This window comes from Dryobates pubescens, chromosome 5, assembly GCF_014839835.1.
Source record: "Dryobates pubescens isolate bDryPub1 chromosome 5, bDryPub1.pri, whole genome shotgun sequence".
Lineage (NCBI taxonomy): Eukaryota > Metazoa > Chordata > Aves > Piciformes > Picidae > Dryobates > Dryobates pubescens.
In genome coordinates, this window is record NC_071616.1 from 41,403,351 (window position 1) to 41,415,072 (window position 11,722).

Sequence of the window (11,722 nt, forward strand, 5' to 3'; positions counted from 1 at the left end):
TGTTGTTATCGAATACCTTATTTCAGGTATCTTTATTTCATATATCTTAAAAATACCAGTGAGCCGTCAGTTACTTTGCCACAGCACCTGGCCGGTCCTTCCTCGAAAGTGTTGGAAAGGGCAAATCTTTCACGAGTACTAAAGCGACTCGCTCTGTGCTCGCCCCCGGCCCCGCTCCAGGGCGGGCAGCGCTACCGAGGGCAGAGCAGCCGGTCCCCCGGGGCCGCCACCCCTCGCCCACCCGCCCCATGCCCGCCTGGAGAAACCGCAGCCGTGCTGTGTCCTTAACTCGTCCCGTTGGGACCTGCACAGAGGAGCTGGGGGGTTTAAGCCTAATGCAGTCTTTCGAAGAGATAGAAATACCCTAACGAGCATTATTGTATCTTTTGGGTTGGGTTTAAAACGTTAGTGTAAATATGACAGGTAGCTACCTCCTTGAAACAAAACTTTGCTTAAAGAAACCCCGCAAAAAACAAACAAAAAAACCCGAAACCCCGAAATCCCTACAAACAAAACCCCCAAAAGACATTCCCCAAAACGCAAACCAACCAAATAAACAAAACCCAACCGAGACAACAAACCAAACCAAAACCAAACGCCAAATCCAGACAAAACCAAAATCCCAAACCCAGACAAACCCAAAACATGAAACAACAAAATTCCCAAACACCAACACCCCACCCCACCTCACCCCCCAGAATAAAACAACCAACCAAAAAAACCTCAAAGTACACACACAAAAAACCAAACACCAAACCCACCGAAACGGAAAGCAAATAAAACAAAAAACTCCACTCTGGAGCCTGCTTCTTTGTCACAGTTCAGTGCATACATGTGTATACTGCATAAAGTAGTAGGTGGCACGGGTCTGAGATGCTCAGCTTGCTCACGAATGGGTGGGAGGAGAGGCAGGAGTGCGTTTATTTCAACAAGTGCCTTAAGATCGTGTTCTTTGCTGGCTGCCGATATTTGCTATTTAACTTCTTCTGGAACAGAAATAAACTTTCAAATATCGATAAACTTTCAAAATGCATAGGAATTAGATAGCGGATTTGCCGGGATAAAGAAATGAAGTGCAGTCAGCTCGGGGAGCGAGCGGGTGTGACGGCAGCCGGCTTTTGGGAGGCAACTGATCAGCGCAATCGCTTTCGGGCCTTTTGTGGGTTTTAATAACTAGTCGCATAACAATGTGCATTGTGAAATCTCTCTTCTTAAAATTGTGTGTAAATATATCTGAGAAATAAGCGATCCGTTCAGAGATTATGCCGCCCAGAATGCAGAATAGGAAGCACGACCGGATAAGTTATTCGTTAAGTTTTGGGTTTGTTTCTTTCTCGGAGCTTAATTCAAGCAAAGTGCAGACGCGATGAGAACACGATCCCACCCCACCCCTGCAGCTTTGATCGTCCCGGATTTTTGTGCGTCCCACACAGAGTAAAGCTAGCAATGCTTCCTTCCTGACATGGTCTTTTCTGGGAGCGTCTCAAATGCAAAATTATTCAAGGTAGTTGGTGCAGATGTCAGAACTTCTGCTTCTCCGCATCCCGGGAGCTTGTCAGTGAATTACTGATGGCCAGCAGACTCCCTTCTCAAGTAGGGGTTCACCTTCGCCTTCGGTGATCAGTTAATGAGTTGCAAATGGCCCCTGAGCTCTCCTTTCCCTAAGGTGTCTCTCACCGATGCGGAGGCTACTGTGTACTTTTCAGAAATGGTTCACACTTTCTGGGCAGCCCTCTCTTCACGGCTTTCTTAGAACTTGCTCTAAGAGTTTAGAGCTTGCTTTCAGTTTGCTCTCCTAGAGTATAGAGCTTGCTCTCTAAAAGAGAGAGAACAGGGCTTGCTCAATTTTTATTTTTTTGAATTAAAAATTCTGGGAAGCCAAACGGCGCGTTAGAGAAGATGCCTGGTCCCCGGCCAGCAGCGCCGTTCTCTTCCAGTTAATGGCAGTAAAGCGGTGTCCGCCTCGCTCCTTTCTCGTTCCTAGCCTCCGGCCGCTGCCCTGACAGCCGGGCTCTAGGAAGCCGGCAGCAAGGCGGAGCTCAAGGCCAGCCCGGGAAGGTGGGGGTGCATTGGCTTCTCCTGGGTTTATCTTATCAGGTGCCATTGGCAAGCTGCGCGCCACAGAAGCTGCTTTCACTCACTGTGTTTTGCAGCGGTCAAATGTCCCGGGAACGTCGTCTTCCGCAGTTTGAGGGAAAGTCAGGAGAAACAGGGAGAAGCATCCCATTTATCCTGAGAAATACGGGAAATGCCTGAACCGAGGGACACTGGCTGCCATACCATACTGTCCCACAGAAACCTCTCTGTCCTTTGTGTGAAGATCAAAAAGGACAGAAGAAAGTACTAATTAAACTTCCAGCGCTACATACCACTGGGTGAGTGCCCCACTCCTTGCAGTTCACTCACTGGGAAAATACACCCATCCTCATTGCAGTCTCCTTTCCTTCTTCTTGACATTTTGCTTTTCTCTGATTCCTTTATTCTTCTAGGGCTTTGTGTTTCTGCCTATCCCTGCATTCCTTTCAGACCTATAATGCTTTTCTATACACTTTCTTCCCAAAAGCTACTTAATTCATCCTCCAAATTGTTTTCATTGACTTTTGTCACTGACTTTATGTTGAAGAGGTACTGAGCTGTGCTTGAATTTTTTGGTTTGAAACTACACTGCCTTGGGAAGGGCATTAAGGTGTTGTCAGGAATACTGGTATGAGACAGGCAAATGTGATGTGAGGTTGGTGGAGCAAGTGTACATGCCTGACTCTGGGCAGCCACCTGTAGCAAGGCTATTTGGTGCTTCAATAGAGGCAGCCCATTTGAAGGAACCTTAGTGGGGATGTGGCAAACATCACAGTGCCTGTGGGCACTGCCCTTTTTCAGACACCCCTGGGCTCGATATGTTGATCACCTTAGTTTGGCTTCTTGCGTAGAATGGGCAAAAGGAAGCAAATGACTGGTGGAAGCAGTGCCAAAGCAAAGACTAGCACCAGACTTTTTGATACTCTTTGAGGTGACTGGCTACAGCCCTGCCACAGTGTCTGGCAGGAGAAAGGCTTGTGTATGTACATGTATGCCCATGTATACACACATAGGGTATTACGCCGCATCAGAGTGCAGGCTGGAGCACTGCAGCTCTGTCACCATTCATGTTCCACTCCTGAAATATTCCTTGGCATCTCTTTAGCCCTCATCACCCACCAGGCCCCCAGACAGGGCTTAACGTAGGGTTTACACCAGCCCAGAAACTACATCATCTTCTTCTTTTTGGAGGCCAAGAGCACTCACGCATGTGGACATGTACCAAACCATGGCAGCTGGCCGAGGCCCACAGAGGTGCCTCAGTGGGGACTGCAGAGGCAGCAGGCACCTCACTTGGCATTGCACAGCCTGGAGCCCTCTCCAGGAAGGCTTTTCTGCACCAGGTTTTTAACCACAGCCAGAAGCAGTGAGAAACATCCTCTATGATTCTGTGAATCTGTGAATCTGTAATGCACTTGCCTCATAGCTCAAGCATTGAGGAATGCAGGGGCTTCATGCAGGTCTCTTCTTTCAAGAGTTCGAGCATCACTGCGAGCAAACAGTTCCTGGTGGAACTGACCCTCATCTACCTGCAGTTTATACACTGTAGATCAGCAATGTATTTTCTATAGTAACTGCAGAGTTCTGTGAGGAGGGACTGGACTTGAGTCTGCCTCCTTTCCTATCAGTGCTTTCCTCATGAAGGGGCAGAGCACCAGCCACTCGTGTTCAGTGCTGAGCTCACCTCTGCTGTGTCCTGGCACACACTTTCCAGGTTAACCTGAAGGCTGCTCTTATGATGACCTCTGAAGAGAAAATATATTTTGGAATAAAATTTCCTGCATGTTTGTTACTGTGAATTCTACTACTGCATTCATTTAAATTATTATCCTACATGCTTCACTGACGTGAAGATAAAGATGAAACTTGGGGGCAAAATAATAATGATAAAGGCCAACAGATTACATTTAGGTCATACATGAATCTTAAAAAGACACATGAAACTGAAACAATTATTTGAAAAATGGATAATGACTCTGGATGAATTCTGGAATGCTTAGCTTGGGATCTCATGAAGACCTTGGCTAGCCCAGAAGTGTATTTCTGTTCACATTTCCCTGTGTGCAAGCACTGAGGACTCTTAAGTGATTAATGAAGACAAGGATGGTGCCATACCATCCTTCTGTTTGCTGACCATTTGTGCTTCTGTTTCACTTTGGGCAGCAATGACATTGCGTGCAGGAGCAAACTGTCAGTCAGAGCATCTTTTTTCTTACGCTGATCTTTAGGATGAAACCCAAGGTGTGCTTTCCGGAAACAGATGATAACTTCAAATAATTTTAAATCCTGTTTCTGTGGCTAGCACTTCCAGTTTGAGGGCTCACCCATCTGCTCAGTAAAGAGGCCAGAGGTACTGCTTCCTGCACTTCTCAGAGAAATATGTCGCTTTGGGTAAGTGAGGTGCATTTTTCTGCTTCTTATAAACATTATGTTAATCCTGAATGGGAAGTGCCTGCTCAAAGCCTGCCTGTAGTCATATGGCTGTTATTGAACGTGTGGCTTCTGTTATTCCTGGCTCTGCAGTGGGTGAACATGCTGTTCCTTCTACTTCCTTTGGTAATGGTCATCTGCACATTCTGAGGGTAATCCAGGGCACCGCACACGCACACTGTAACCATTCTTAAAAAACACGAGTTCTCCATCTTTCCTTCATGCACACTTGCATTTGTACACAATATCTGCAAGGCTTTGTAAATGGAAAAGACATTGTCTGATTAACTTTATAAAGTGAAGGTACAGTGAATTCAGTTTGTCCACTTTAAACCCTTATTTTTGGAGCAGAATGGAACAAAAAGTATCTCCAGGTTAGAGTTTGAATGGATGCCTTTTCTCTTGACTGTGGCGATATATGAAGGGGGAAAAAAAAGAGAGAAGAGAGAGAGAAGTATTGTAAAGATACACAATATGCAAAGACCCTCTGTGACAAACATTTATTGCTATTCCAGAAAAGTACATATTGCCAAATCTAACCAGTGTCTGACCATTTTGACAAGCAGAAATGCATCACTGATGGACTGCTAAACCTTTTGTAAGTCTCTTACATTTCAGTGGGGTCTTTGAATGTCACTAACTAGTGAAAGTCTCACCTAGGTATAATATGTTCACTGAAAAAAACCCAAAACAACATGGTTTTGCTGAGTGTAATTTAATCATCTAGAAGGCTGGTTAAAGAGACACCAACTTCTAGAAAGAACAGTTGTTGAATCACCTTTTATTAGAATCTTTTGCTTATAATATTTTTAGCAGCATCTTAATAGCAGCTAAGGAAACAGATTAATGGTATCCGTGCACCATCATATCTTTATTTAGTACTGAGATTCTGATTGTCATAGAATCGTTTGGGTTGGAAGGGACCTCCAAAGGTCATCTAGTCCAACACCCCTGCAGTGAGCAGGGACATCATCCACTAGATCAGGTTGCTCGGAGCCTTGTTGAGCCTGACCTTGAATATCTCCAGGGATGGGGCCTTGTGGCTGCTATGACTGCCCCCTCACAAGCACCTAGGGCCAAGGCTTGCTGGGAGCTGATAAAGATCAGCCAGATGCCCCCAGACAATAGCTGGCACCTCCGGGCCCAGAAGTTCCTTTGTTTATTTGGAGAACTCAGCCTTCCACTGCTTAAGAAATAGATGAGTAGTACACTCTTGACAAGGGTATAAATGGTGTTCTGCTGTAGAGAGGGTTCTCTCTCACACAGAAGCAGCCTGGCAGTCAGATCTTCTCCCCTTGGCAGGGCACCTCACCTCAGGAGTCCTCACTCCCTGCCTCTTGGTGGGTGTATGTATCTTTGGGTATCGATGGGGAGATTTTCTAGCTGTGCACATATTGGTTCATCTCTCTCAAATGGTTGAGCTAGTTGCACAACAGTATATTCCCAACTGACATCCAAATCTGGACTTGCATTGTGTTGGGAAGAAGAGCAGGTTAATTGCAATAAATGCACAGTTTTCAGGTGGTTGTTGCTTTATGGGTGCCTCTGTGACAGGTCTCAATTACCTCCCTGGGCAACCTGTTCCAGTGTTCCACCACCCTTATGATAAAGAACTTCCTCCTAACATCCAATCTAAATTTCTTCTAATTTGAAACCATTGCACCTCATCCTATCACTGCAGGCCTTGTAAACTTCTTGTAGGTCTCCTTGAGGTACTAGAAGATTGTTACTAGGTCTCCTGGGAGCCTTCTCTTCTTCAGGCTGAACAGCCCCAGCTCCCTCAGCCTGCCCTTGTAGCAGAGGTGTTCTAAGCCCCTGATCATTTTGGTGACCCTCCTCTGGACGTGTTCCATCAGGTCCATGTCCTTCCTGTGTTGAGGGCTCCAGAGATGGATGCAGTGCTCCAGGTGAGGTTTTACCAGAGCAAAGTGACAGAATCACCTCTCTCAATCTGCTGTCTATGCTTCTTTTGATGCAGCCTGGGATGCCATTTGCCTTCTGAGCTGCAAGTGCACACTGGTGGCTCATGTCCAGCTTCTCATTCACCAAAACTCCCAAGTCCTTTTTCACTGGACTGCTTTATATCACCTCATCCCCTAGCCTGTATTGATAATGAGGACTGCTCTGACTCAGGTGCAGGACTCATGAGGTTCACCGGGGCCCAGCTCTCCAGCTTCTCCAGGATCTTCTGGATGACATCCCAAGCCTCTAACATATTGACAGCACTGCTCAGCTTGATGTCATCTGCAAACTTGCTGATGGTGCACTGCATCCCACTGTCTATAGCATTGACACAAATATTAAACAGTACTGGTCCTAGTACAGACCCCTGAGGGACACCATTTGTCACCCATTTCCATCTGGACTTTGAGCCATTGACCATTACCTTCTGGATGTGACCATCCAGCCAACTCCTTATCCACTGAACAGTCTACCCATCAAATCCAAGTGTCAGAAAGAATTGGGTTCCTATTATGTTCAGTGCAATATGGACTTGCAGAAGAATAGTAACTGATCCAGGGTTGGCTTGGTTTGGGTTTTCTTCAGTCAAGGACGCTATTGACTGTCAATTACAGTAATGAAATTCTATTTCAGTTTTCACTTTAATATTTATTATACACATTTGTGGTTTACAAAATATTTTATACATATATATGCTTAAATTTTACTGGTTAAAAAAAAAATAAATCTAACCATTTATGTTGTTGAATCATTTGTTTTTACATTTGGAATTTGATTTGTACTCCAAAAACTCATCTCCTTTGTGGTCTCAGCCAAAACTTACATCAGTTGGTGGTAGACTTGGCCTCTGCCTTTTTTATAGTTGAATTACTACTCATCTCCAGTAAAAATCTGGGCTGTAAGTATTTTTCTCCCTTTTGTCTAGTCTTTCATTTGTTTTTCCCCCTTCAGTAGTTATTTGAATGTGTTTTCTTACTGTGGGAAATACCTGCTGCAACACTGATTTACCACAGCTCTCAGCTGTGCACCGCAAAACCAAAACCCACTTCAGTAAGTGCAGATATGGAAAGGATAAGCAAGGGGTAGAGCTGAAAGTAAAGCAATTACATTTTTCCTTCTCTGAAGGCAATGCCAAAGGCAATAGCAAACACCACCCTGAATTCTTCCTGTAGAGGGAAAGAGCCATGGACACTTTGTGGCATCATGGAACAAAGCCTGAGGATATCTGCTTTTACCTGGTGTCTACTTTTGAGTGTGAAGGAGTGCTTGGTAAGACTGCCTAACTCTGCTTGAGTCAGCCAAAAGTAAGACCTTACCATGTGCTCATCCTTTGCAACAAAAAGGATTATTTAAAATTAGAATGACTCAGAAACTCTCCTTAGTTGGATTCATCACACAGCTCTGCTTGGACAGATGATGTGGTGGGCCTCTGAGCCCCATGATCTAGTTGGGGATGGCCTTCCTACTGTGGGGGGTTGGACTAGTTGACATCTAGAGGTCTTTTTGTAGCTAGGACATTCTATGCTTCTATGCCTGGAAGGCAGCCTTGCTTAGGATGGCAAATGCAAAGAAACCACCTGCACATGGATGTGTAAAATGATGGTTTCCTTGAAGTGTAGTGTTCTTAGTCTGGGTAGCTGTGTCTAGCCACCGAATGCTTCTGTTGGTGAAATACATGGTCATCTTTCCTGGTGAAACATTGCTTTTCAGAGGGTTGTTTAATGCTCAGGTAGATGTTTTTAAGGTCCTCTAAGGATATACTCCAGCCTTTTAGTGTATTATGCTCTACGATCAGTCTTTCTTGGAGCATATTAACAGCATGTTAGTTTTGCCATTTGTGAGGCTTCTCTTTTCTGAGCTGTTTGAGCAATATGCATTGGTATAAGGGGAGATGAATACATAGAATACATAGAATAAACCAGGTTGGAAGAGACCTTCGAGATCATGACGTCCAACCCATCAACCAATCCAACACCACCTAAACAACTAACCCATGGCACCAAGCACCCCATCAAGTCTTCTCCTGAAAACCTGCAATGATGGTGACTCCACCACCTCCCCAGGCAGCCCATTCCAATGGGCAATCACTCTTTCTGTATAGAACTTTTTCCTAACATCTAGCCTGAACCTCCCCTGGCACAGCCTGAGACTGTTTTGAGCCTGGTTTCTTCTGAAAGAGCAAAAGTTTGAGTGGAGAAAGCAAACAGCGTATCATCCTCTGGTTCTATCAGATCCAGTCAGTTAAGAAAGATGATTTATTACGTGGAGAATATTCAGCACTGTGTTGAAGGATTAATTTCCTTAAAATGTGTTTGAGTGAATGGTAGCTTTGAGCCACCAGAGATTTCTGGGTGAGTCTCTTCTGGTTTTATTTATTTCATTTCCTTCTCTTAACATCGTATTCTGTCTTGGTAAATGGGTCTTAAAAACTTATTCAGATCATGCAATAAAAACAGAGGAAATATTTCCCCCTCCAAAACAGCAGAGACTAAAAGATAGAAAAAACAATGCTTCTTTTATTTAAAAAGCCATGCTGAATGATGAATGCAGATTTTTACTTTGGTGAAAACTCTTTTTTTTTCCCCCCTGGCAGCTAAAAGAAATGTAAAACATTTTGAAGTTAGAGAAATTAGCAGAAATGAGAGGTTGTAAAAACAGGTGTTGCTGTAATCCTTTACAATAGAAAATTAAGATGCTTTATTCACAGGTAGGTGGAGGGGGATTTTAGGGCTACAATGTCTCTGAATTGCTGAGTTCAGAACTGTTTGGCAAAACATTAAGAGTAAGATGGGTTATGATAGGATTGCTGGAACTGTTTGGGACGACAATGTTTACCTTGATGTCTCCGAGACTCACATCCTGTAAAGGATTTAAAGGCCTTCAACTCGGATGCTTTGTTCTCAGATTTTTGTTTTAATTCCTTCTGCTTTTACTGATATTTATTTCCCTTCTTTTGACACTGTTGTCTATGTTGGCTCATAAAATCTCACTCAGATCATGATATCAAAAGGGAGGAAGTATTTTCTTGTATTTTCCAGCTTGGCAGGCGGATCAGTAAATTCTTAATATGTGAGTGTGGCATAGGATTTGAAGTTACCTCAAATATTGTCAGTATTCATTACCCCTGGGTTACACATTTATTTTGTATACATCGTGACTGTGTTGTGTGCAATTTCTCTTCGTAGCAACAGTTATGGCGGACTGATTATTGACAGCAGACTAAACAATAGATTTGGGGACTTATCTCTGAGCTAAAAGTTGAAGCATTTTATTTCAGTTTGATCCCAAATGAATTCTTTTGGTTGGTTTGTTTGTTTTTCACATCAAATTTTTCATTACAATTCACTAGGCTTGCTCTGTAGAACACATCCCTGCAGTTCTCTTTTCTGGATAATTCACTGTTCATAAAATGCAGCTACCTGAAAGGAGGTTGTAGCCAGGTGGGGGTTGGTCTCTTCTCCCAGGCAACCAGCACAGAACAAGAGGACACAGTCTCAAGCTGCGCCAGGGGAAGTTTAGGCTCGAGGTGAAGAGAAAGTTCTTCCCAGAAAGAGTAATTGGCCATTGGAATGTGCTGCCCGGGGAGGTGGTGGAGTCACCATCCCTGGAGGTGTTCAAAAAAGGATTTGACATGGCACTTGAAGCCATAGTTTAGTTAGTCATGAGGTGTTAGGTATTAGGTAATAGGTTGGACTTGATGATCTCTGAGGTCTTTTCCAACCTGGTTGATTCTATGATAATAAAGTTCCTCAGCTGTTTTTGCATTTTGATGCATTTGCTTACCTGTGAAATAAGTGTAGTAAGAAAGCTTTAAAGATTGTCAGTTAATATGGTAAGTGGCTCTAATGCACAAAGTAAACCAAGCATGCTGAATTTTTAAACTCAGTGTGTGAAGCAGTAAATCTCTGTCAATATGGGACACTTAGGAAATTTTTCTTTTTCAAACTGTGGAGAAGTAATTAATGGGAACATGAAAACTGCCAGAAGCTTTGTTTGTGTCTTCAAGGTTTCGTAACTGTGAAGGTAAAGGTAGAAAAAGCATGTGATAGACAGAAAAACATGAACAAAATATGAAGGATTTAGGGATCAATCAATAACTGGGAAGAGCCTGTCACTGAGGAAGCCTTGAGGTTCCCTGAGTGGGTGCCCCTTCACTTTTTCTCTCCAGGCAAGCCCCACGCGAGCGGTGGACATGTGCTGGGTTAGCTGTGCCTCCTGTGGAGGGTTTCCCATTCCCAAACACCTGACATCTTTACCCCAAGAGGCTGCTCAGGCTGCAGGGAGGGGGATGAGAACTTTTGGGAGTGTTCTTGATCTGTCAAGGAGGCTATTGCTACACCTGTGTCGGAGAAACCACTTAGCTTCTCCACTGGAGAATGGGTCTGGAAAGAAAAAAAAGTTGGTTTAACCATGTATGAAAAGGTAAAGAGAGAATATCATCTTCTAAGCAGGTATTAGGTTAATAATTAATTTCTTTACAATGAGAATGGTGAAATACAGGTTGCCCAGAGGTGGTAGAGGCCCCATCCCTGGAGACATTCAAAGTCATACTTGATGGGGCCCTGAGCAACCCAATGATGGCCCTGCGCACTGCAAGGGGTGTGTCCCTTTCAATCCTCTGCATTCTACCATTCTATAACATTTCCCTGTGACCCTTGTTACTCAATGAGGCCAGACCTGAAGCCAAAGGGACCTTTGAGTAAGGTCGGATCCTTACTTAGCAGGCAAATCAACAACCAATTCAAACAGATTAGTCTGTAGTTAACATTTGTAGGACCCAAGCGTCCTCAAAGCCAAGTACTTTTTGTTTTTCAGCTGCCAGTGTCAGGCGTGGCAGTCTCACATTTTTTTCCATGGATTTGACTCTCCAGGACGTCTGCTTTTATTAGCAGCAGTTGATCTCTCTGTAATGAGGTGACCACATTACGGCTCTGTCGAATTGCTTCTCAAGAATGGTACTTGATGTTCAGATTTTCTGTTTATGCCACACAGTATCGCACAAAGAGCTGCTGCAGGCCTCAGAAGCTGATTTATTGCAAGTGCTCCTTGCTGAGAAAGGTTGAGTTTATTTTTTTTGTAAATATGCATCTTTTTTACTGTTTACAGGGGAAGATTAGGTTCTCAGTTGTTTTTGTTGGTTTGTTTGTTTTCACTGCAGCCATTTAATAGACATCAGTTTTCTACATTCAAATTAAGACTGTCTTCCAGGTAATTCTATGCTGAAGGAATACTTAAATATATATTTTTTTCAACG